The 9,821-nt window shown below is 34.1% G+C and overlaps 1 protein-coding gene across 1 annotated transcript in view; it reads right to left on the minus strand.

Moving 5' to 3' along the window:
- LOC128220524 (vacuolar protein sorting-associated protein 4-like) overlaps positions 1–4,632 on the minus strand; it is a 76,355-nt gene extending 71,723 nt beyond the window's left edge. The window contains exon 1 of the mRNA XM_052928951.1: positions 4,124–4,632. The gene's annotated coding sequence lies outside the window, so the exon portion shown is untranslated. The remainder of the gene's footprint in view (positions 1–4,123) is intronic.
- Positions 4,633–9,821: the final 5,189 nt, after the last annotated feature.

Here is a 9,821-nt window from a genome sequence, read left to right on the forward strand (position 1 = left end):
ATTTTTTTGTGTGGTTTCAGTTGTGTTCTGAATGTTCTTATTGCTTCTCTTCCGAATGTTTGCAGACTGTTATTAATTTGTTGTACATAATTTATATTAGAGCTATCACAGTCTCGATCAATATCCACAGACTCCGCCCGGACACAGAAATGATTAAATCTCGAGTTGTGCAATTATGGAGTGAAATGTGGAAGAAATGGCAGGTGAACAACATAATTTACCGAACAACATTCCAGTAGGCCAGAGTGTATGTGTACTACTTTCGGTACTTCATTCGACACAATATATTTAAGACCTTTTTCAGGCATTAAGTAAGTTAGTCAAGGGCCATAACTCTTTTTTGCTCGAAAGAAATGTATACCATTGACAGTTGCACAACAGTCCGCACTGACCAAAAAGCCTATAAATGTGTATGTGTGTATGTGCAATGCTTTTGTATCTTCATTCGACAAAATATTTTTTGGTCGCGACGTGACGTGACTCGACGCGACATGACGAACTTAAATCTGCATAATTAATCATAGCTAACTTTGTGATTTATAGTTTATATCTCTACAGACACTTGCGTAATAATTTACTATCCGTTCCATTTAATACCACCAACGAGCTTTGATATGTCAAAAACAATCTCCAAAGATTTGCATTTTGTAAGGTAAAGTATTTTGACATTTGCCAACAAAAACACTTCAAGAGTATTTATTTAGACTTTTGATGTTAACATCCATCAAAAACGAGATGTAGAATAATTCTTGAAGAGTCCCTAGAGGTTTGTGTCTGGTTTACTTGATCTAAAACTTGACACTGATACTGATGATAGCTGTTTTACAACATTCCAGTAGGCCAGAGTGTATGTGTACTACTTTCGGTACTTCATTCGACACAATATATTTCAGACCTTTTTCAGGCATTTAGTAAGTTAGTCAAGGGCCATAAATCTTTTTTGCTCGAAAGAAATGTATACCATTGACAGTTGCACAACAGTCCATACTGACCAACAAGCTTATGAATGTGTATGTGTGTAATGCTTTTGTATCTTCATTCGACAAAATATTTTTTGAACGCGACGTGACGTGACTCGACGCGACATGACGAACTTAAATCCTATAGCCCCAACATAGACATATCGACAGTGGGGGTATAATTAAACAACTTAAACGTTCCTTTTCAACTTACCTTGTTTACATCATTTGTGTACAAAATAAAAAGGAATTTAAAAAAAGAAAAAGATAATGAAGCACGACGAACAATAAATCAATTTTCAGAACTAAATTATTATTGATACTTGATTATAATTATCAAATTGAAGATGCATATGTATGCTTTAAGTTGACATTTTAGTTGGACATGATTCCAGGAAGGACGGATTCAGGTCCAGTCCTCTTCCGTGTACATTAAATATTTTAGACGTGTTCATGATAGCCCAACAATGAACGAAAGCCGCGCCCCCTGGTAGCCTGGTAGCCTGGTAGCCTGGTAGCCTGGTAGTCTGGTAGCCTGGTAGCCTGGTAGCCTGATAGTCTGGTAGCCTGGTAGCCTGGTAGCCTGGTAGCCTGGTAGCCTGGTAGCATCACACTGACCGGTACAAATGTACACAGGTGTGTTAAAACGTGCACTAATAAGTGCATGTCTGTAAATCATTGCCATTTAGACAATCGGGAAACAAACATTATATAAATCACTTTCGTTGGCATGATGCTACGAGAGGGTGTGGTCTTGTGGTGTAGGGTACCGGAGTACCCAGTAGAAACCCATTAGTCCGGCATTATAACCTAAAACCAAACACGCCAGGGCCGGAAATAAAACCCGAGTCGTCTAGGCCAGCAGTAAGTGCGCTTATCACATCGTTAACAGGACAACCGAAAAAAAGAAGATGGAATCATAAATTTCTCGCAAATTACCATTGCCTTTTGTTACATCTTTTTACATATTGTGCATATTTGTGAATGACGTACTGGGTCATATTTTTACCAAGACGACAGTGAGTAGATTTGTCATTTCTTTAAACATACTTATTATGATTTGTGTTGTCTCATGAGGAATGTAGTAAACACATATTTCAGAGAACTTCTATTTTTGTTGAATGTTTTCACAAACTAAGTATTATTGGAGCGTTGTATGATATTTTGTAAAGCGATTTTGAGTCATAATGTCAGGGGTCCTAAAAGTGTAATTAGAGTGATCTAGTGGTAGCGTACACACAGTTTTGGTGTCCAGTCAAACAAAAAACTGAATTACAAGTGATAAGAACTATAATTACGATTTATTAATCAAAAGTAAGAACAGTCTGCAACAGAGATTCTAAAATTTCAACTTTTTCATATCAAACTTGCACAGCAACCATATTTCGTGCACGGTCAAATTGGAGACTTCCCCCTAAAGTTAGTATGCCAAAAATAAGAAGCTTTTTTTGAAAAAAGTGGTATGTATTTTTGTCTTTACTAACTCTTACACTCAAATTGCAAACGATGTCAACGCCTTATCAAGCATTCAATTATCTCTACGAGTTAATAAGTTCAGAAGAGTCTCTTTTATAATTAAAAAAAATGGTTACGTTTATATAAATGTAAACCATAACCCCTTACTTCGTTACGCTTAGTTGTTGATCATTATGATTTTTTGAAGACGACAAACGTTTTAACCGCACTTAAAACAGTAATACCAATCCAGTCCCGTATTATTTGCAATATGCATAATTAATCATAGCTAACTTTGTAATTTATAGTTTATATCTCTAAAGATACTTGCGTAATCATTTACTCTCCGTTCCATTTAATACCATCAACGAGCTTTGATATGTGGAAACAATCTCCAAAGATTTGCATTTTGTAATGTAAGGTAATGTATTTTGACATTTGCCAACAAAAACACTTTAAGATTATTTATTTAGACTTTTGGTGTTAACATCCATCAAAAACGAGATGTAGAATAATTCTTGAAGAGTCCCTTGAGGTTTGTGTCTGGTTTACTTAATCTAAAACTTGAAACTGATACTGATGATAGCTGTTTTACAATTAACAATTTTCTGTTTGGAAAGATATTCTAGAAATTTAACAGAAATATCTTCAAAGGAAATGGCTACAATGCCAGGAGCAACATCAATTACTACAGTGTCAACTGTAACAGCAATGGTTCCAGTGTAAGTTGCAACACCTATGGAAACAGTGTCAGCTGCAACATTGATGGTTACAATGTCAGCAACAACAGCAATAACTACAGTGTCAACTGCGACATTTCCACCGGGTATATAGTCAATTTGATAAACAATCACTAAGCCCATAAATTCTTGATAGTTCGAGTGATTTCACATTGTTCAGTGGATGTCATTTAATTCGCCCGCTTTTATATGCCAAAATATATCTGAAGATTGTTAATCGATCACCACTAGTTTCCAAATAATTTCTGATCATCAAGAAGCAATGCTCAATGAAATTCATATTTATTTCTGTTTCCAGTCCAATAATTGACTGAATGAAGTAGACAAGGGTACTTGAAGCCTGGACATAAAGCTTGTGATTGTATGGGCTATTTTGTGATGTTTGGCGTACAAACAAGTCTGGGGTTTTCACCTCTGTTTAGCATGTGTCTTTATTCCTCATTGTCATTTTTATTCCCATATTTTATACTGCTTCAAAGATTTGAACCGAGTGCATTAAATACACTAAGTTTTCGGTTTATCAGGTTTTAAATTATTGTTCTAAAACTGTGTTCTTAGAAGAGCCTTTAATTATTTGATTTCTGGTAAAGGTTTGCAAGTAATCTAATTTCACATATATCTATGCACGTTTATCACAATCCTTAAACTAAATAGCGGCGGAAAAGTCGATCGCGCTGTCTCTGTGACAGCTCTTGTAAGAATAACTTATAACACCTGCATATAGATAAGCTATAGAGTACCAAATGGCTGCAATTAATTTAAACCTTGCTTCCATTATAAGTTAAATATCTATTTATCACATGCTTACCCTTGTTTTCCGTGTAATATACCCATTACGAATATTCTTATCTTACACATGTGTAAGATGACATATAAGACATTTCTATTGGCTAGACTAATCACACGAGACCTAGATATCCCTCCGCATTGTTTGTAAACAAAATGGTTTAAACGCCAACACATACTTACCTCAATTATGAATATGTAGGACTTCGGGGAGACAAATGGCTAACGAATCATAGTGCCAAAAAGCATTTTGTTAAAAACTTTCTGATAACAATGTTCCGCCAACGATAATGCAGATCACTCACTTGTCACAGAAAAATCCAGTTAGTCAACAAATACAGCCACGTAAGTGACAAACAACACAAGAACATTTTAAACATCTTCATCATGACACACACATGCAATATGCAATCAATGCCATTTGCTTGCCAGTTTAATCAGCTGTCGGTTATCAAAAACACAAATACGAATTCCGCAGCACAGGCTTCTCTTTACACATCCAATGACGGCTAGAACAACATGTTTTCTAGAAACATTCTTAGTGGAACTTTTTCAACATCAACATCCATGCAGTACAGAGTAAGGCTTCGTCGTAATCATCTGCACATAGTGAAACTCATAGTTCACTAAGAAAACACTGCAAAATCATCGTAGATGGCGAAAGCGAATAACTTTTAAATCCGTGCACACAGTAAAACTTGACAGACCGATGTAGGTTATATAAGCCGCGTTAATGCATGTACTCTCAGTGTGACGTCATAAAATTGAGTTCTTATTGGGTTTTGGTTAAAATTGTTCGTTATTCATGTTGTTAAATATATAACTTCACATTTTTATATTTGTGACTTGTTAAGCGCTTTATCAGAATTAAAACTTGAAACTGCTAGCTATTTTTGTCATTTTCATTTGGAGCTATTTATAAGGCGCATCGTTGACATTCCACTCTGCGTTCTTTGGCTGTCAAAACATGGGTTCAGAAAGTGGAACTAAATTGGTAATAAAAACACCGTTTTAAGCATGTGATAAAAAGATCTGACACTCGTTGTCATTTTATACAAGATTTTTTCATTAAATTTGTCCATAAAAGTTGAGGCCAGAGGCTCGCTTACTAACAAATTTCATGACTCGTTTAATAAAATCTTGTATTAAATGACAACTCGTGTCAGATCCTACAAACACACTAACTAATTTGAATTAATGTTTTTCAACAGTTTGGATATGGTGACCGCGTCCATTAACAGCATGTTCCAGAAAATTAGTTTAGAAACATTAAATTGTGCAGAAATAAAATACTGCAGAAGTTCTCTCAGTATCGTGGCAGTGTCCATGCAAGTATACATGTATCTAGTAGTCATTTATAATAATCATGGAACTGCAAATATATGAATATTATAATACAGTATCACCAGGTATAATCGTGATGTTTTATGTTATTAGGAACTGATACATTTATCTTTAAGTTCATTTCTAGTAACTGTTATACATCCGTCCTGAAAACATGTTTGGAGAGTATGGCACAGTAAAAAGTACCTACAACCCATTTTTAGTGACAATGATTAAAATTTCAACACAATTTTATCTATTTCTTGTTCCCCTTACTTGTATTGGTTAGGCTATTACTGCACAGCAGGAAATGACCTTTCTTACTTTTTTTTCTTAGTCAAAATAATCTTCTTCTTTTTTCTTATCCGAAATCTTGCCTAAAAAGCCTCAAACCATTTATCGCTCGTATTCTTGTACCATCTTCTTTTTGGCAACAACATTCTTTACCTCGATAATGTTGTTCATTACGGTCGTTATCTTTTATTTTTAAAGTTTTAAACAACTGTGTTTATAGAAGTATTTCGATTAAATTAGCAATTGAATTATATTTCTTATTTTAATAACTTCATACTTCATTGAACAGTCATTTACAAAACAACTTTTTGTAGTACCCTCGTAATATGTAGCATTTTGAAATTAATCTTTGCAAATAAATGATTGATACAAAACTTGGTTACATAATGCAATTTAATACAAACAATATTTTCTAGTATTTGACACAAGCTGATACAAGCTGTATGGATATCATAGACTTTTCTCTTAACAGGAGTCTATGAAATATTACATTTCGTACTTCAGACGTAAGCTGTCCCTACGGCAGTTCTTATCAACTATAATACTAGGCTTGACAAAGTCATCACTTTCTACATTACATACAATAAACAATCGAACACTCAGACGTGTTTGGTTTTGTCAATTCCGTCAAGCCTGCATCTTCTCTTTAAAGTAATTCGGCATTTACTAAAAAACAAATATGTTTGAGATCAGCAAAACAACTACTACGAATACACCTTGCATTGTCCGTGCAAAGGTATTCTATTAGTTCACAAAAAAAGTTAAATAAAAATTTAATAAAATATTGTATTTTTTATGTTGTTGCAAAATTGTTGTAGCAAAATATGTATTCATACAGTTTTTCATACTTATAGAACGAAAGAGCAAGAACGTTACAATCTTCTGAATAAACTATTGGATAAATTTAATCATTTTGATCAAAGGCAAAGCAAGAAATGCATATGAATTGTGTAAGGATAAAACTTACTAGCGATATTTTGGCGCCTTTTATCTCAGGTACGTGTGGTCGAGGAACTAAAAGTTATAAATTGTAAAGGCTTACATATTTATCTCTACACAATTCACATGTGTTTTTAATCATTTAAGTCAAATGAGAAAACATTAAAATGCAATGAATTAAAAAGGGTTTTGGATCGACATATTTTGTGCCCCTTTAAGAACTGAAAACCACCATTAGTTAGTTTAAGTTTTAGACTTATTTAATTTTACAACGATTGTGAAACAAACTATTGCAACTTATATTTATCACTCTCGTTGGCACGATGTTGCGCGAGAGTGTAGCTTGTGTTGTGGGGGAAACCGGAGTACCCGAAGAAAACCCACATGTCCGGCTTGGTGACCACTAACCAAACTCACATAAGCTCAAGCGGGGAATCAAACCCGGGTCCCCTTGATGAAAAGCGAGTGTGCTAACCACTGCGCTAACCGGACAACCGATTAGTTAATTACACCATTAGTTAATTATAATAATAGTATGAAGAAGTAGATGTCAACCGGTGATGACCCATCTACGCAGCAAAACTGTACAATAAAAGTATACGTTTGCATCTCCAATTAAATCATCATCACTAAGCATCAATAATAAAGATGTGCAAAACATTTTTCTGTTGTTCTTCATGCTTCGTAGCATTTTCATGGCAAATTGCAACTCATGCATACAAACAATTGGCATGTTAAGATAGCAGATGGAATATATCTACATAACAGACGTCTGACAATCGATTAACACACACATCTGACATATCTAAAACATATATAAAAACTGTAAATCTTATATTCTGCAATGAAACCCTTATTATCTGAAACTGACATGGGATAATGTGAATAAAAACAAAACTTGAATGGTAAAATGTTTCCAATTGGAAATCCAGAGAAGAGGTCCGAACAAGTGAAGCCGTATAAACTACCAGTAATAATGCCCTTTCTTTTTCTTTGTGATTTGTTCACATTGTGAAGGTTTGGTCAAAAAGCAATGACCTTAAGTCATTTATGCCTTTCAAGTTGTAATGCACAATCTTGCAATAAATTAGTATTTTTCTGCCAACATTGCGTAGAATCATCTCCCGCAAGACAAAAGCGAGACATTGAATAAGCTTCTGTCTTCTCAATGGAGTCTGCGGTACAATGATGCATGATTCTTCTGTCTACTTTGTTTATATATTCATTCATTGTATTTCGTGCATTATGTTTGTATATTCACACTTGTACAATTTATTTAGATAACAAATGTTAAACCAAAATGCATGAAATTTTATTGATTTCCGGAAAGATATAGGTAGTTCATTTTCCTCGGGAAATTGATGGCTTAAAGATAACAACATTCCTAGTGTTCATGTATTAATTCGAACACTGTGTCCATCAAATTACCAGAAATGCATGCTTATCTTAGATTGATGACTTTTATTACCCCAGTGTCTACCAATGCCCTTTCAAAGACCTTGACCTGAGCTACCTGTGAATCCAAGACTAAATCTACTTTTTCACGTCCAACATTTTGTAAGATAAAATTAGGACCGTTTTACTGCTGAATTCCATATCAATAGAAAACTATAATTACTGTAGGTAGTGGATAAGATATTTAATTTTGTATCTTCTATAAACTCACCTCAGTGGTTAATTTTAAAGAACAAATTATGCATGAAACGGATCTTCATGTGGTCATTTCAGTGAATGTGACCATGAACTTAATTACTTATAAGTAGAGCTGAATCTGTACCACGAGGTTCATGGAGGTCTTAATATATTTTGTCTCTAATATTGGCAAATGGGATACATACTTACTATTACACTGAATGTAATCTTGATTTATCTTAATTATTTAAGATCCACTGTGTTTCTTCACATCATTTATTTAATGTATTTTAGGAGATAAATTATTCACTATGGATCATACTGTGACCATTATACACTATACATGTTCCAATGCTGCAGAAAATCTCGTTCTCGTTTCATACTGGTATCGACTAAAGCATGTACAATTAACGCAAAACATGTCCTTCCCACATAAAAACAATAGATATACATATAAATACATCAACATGGTTTCGGAGGTCTAATCTTTTTGTTAAAACTTAATTTTAAGAAAACATGATTGTAACAGAAAAGTGGCATTTAACATCCTTGAGATATCATCATGGCTACCAAACCAACCAAAATGGTGCTGCTGCTGCTCCTCAACATTAGTGACAGAGGGCAAAGACACATGTAATAACAGGTATGACAAAATGTGACCAAGTGAGTCTTCACGATAGGCAGAAAAAGTCCACCTTGACCCCTTCTAGCCATAATAGTCGAACCTAGTTGTAAAACAAGTATGTAGGTGTGTTGAAACGTGAGCTAACGAGTGCATGTCTGGCACTTAATATGTCTCATTTCATATTGTGGGAAAGTGGGGGTGGGATATTTGATGATTTCAGACGTAATTTACCTTGCAAGGTGAGATTTATAGACGGCAATGATTGGTTTTTAATAGACTCGTTTGAAAGACAGCATGGACAACTGAATCTGACAGACCACATGCACACCTGTTCTGATGTTTAGTGTTATATGAATAAATGATCCAATGCAAAAGTATATTTCTGGCTACCGTTTTAACGCAAGGCTTCTGAAACGAAAGTAAGAGGTTCGTATCAGTTCAAAGCGGTGATATCTTTAGAGTCAAACTAAATAACTGTAAACAAATACATGGATACAGACAACTTTTTAACTTATTACACCATTTTATGTAATTATCATTTGAGGGTGCCTACTTTCCTGAGTTGATGCTATTTAGTCATAGACTGACAAACTGTATCAATGGCTTTCTCATTGCAAAAGTCGTTTAAAAGACAAAACCAAAAAAAAAAACGTTTAAAAAAATCATTTTTTATTAAGTTTTGATGTTCAATATTTCCCAAGCATAATTTATACATTATTTGCAACATATGTAGATGTTATTAGGAGTTGAGATTGTCAATAAAATTTCCAATAAAAAAGGATTTTCACTTTTTCGGAAGTGTTATAATACAAAATGAATAATTTTTTGTGTCAAAATTGTGATTAGTACCCAATAAAAAAAAGTGTAATGCTTTGTTGTGATTACAGCTACTTAAAGAAAGGCATTTGTACTTTTTGTAGCAAGGAAATAAATTTAATCCAACTCTTTTCATTATTGTATATCTGACTTATTTGACAAAATGTCACAAAGAAACAAAAAGACATTAATGATTAGGTAGTCTTTGGCATTTTGACACAGAAGTTTTAATGTCGACAGTCTTTTCCGAAA

The sequence above is a fragment of the Mya arenaria genome, chromosome 15 (genome assembly GCF_026914265.1).
Source record: "Mya arenaria isolate MELC-2E11 chromosome 15, ASM2691426v1".
Classification (NCBI taxonomy): Eukaryota; Metazoa; Mollusca; class Bivalvia; order Myida; family Myidae; genus Mya; species Mya arenaria.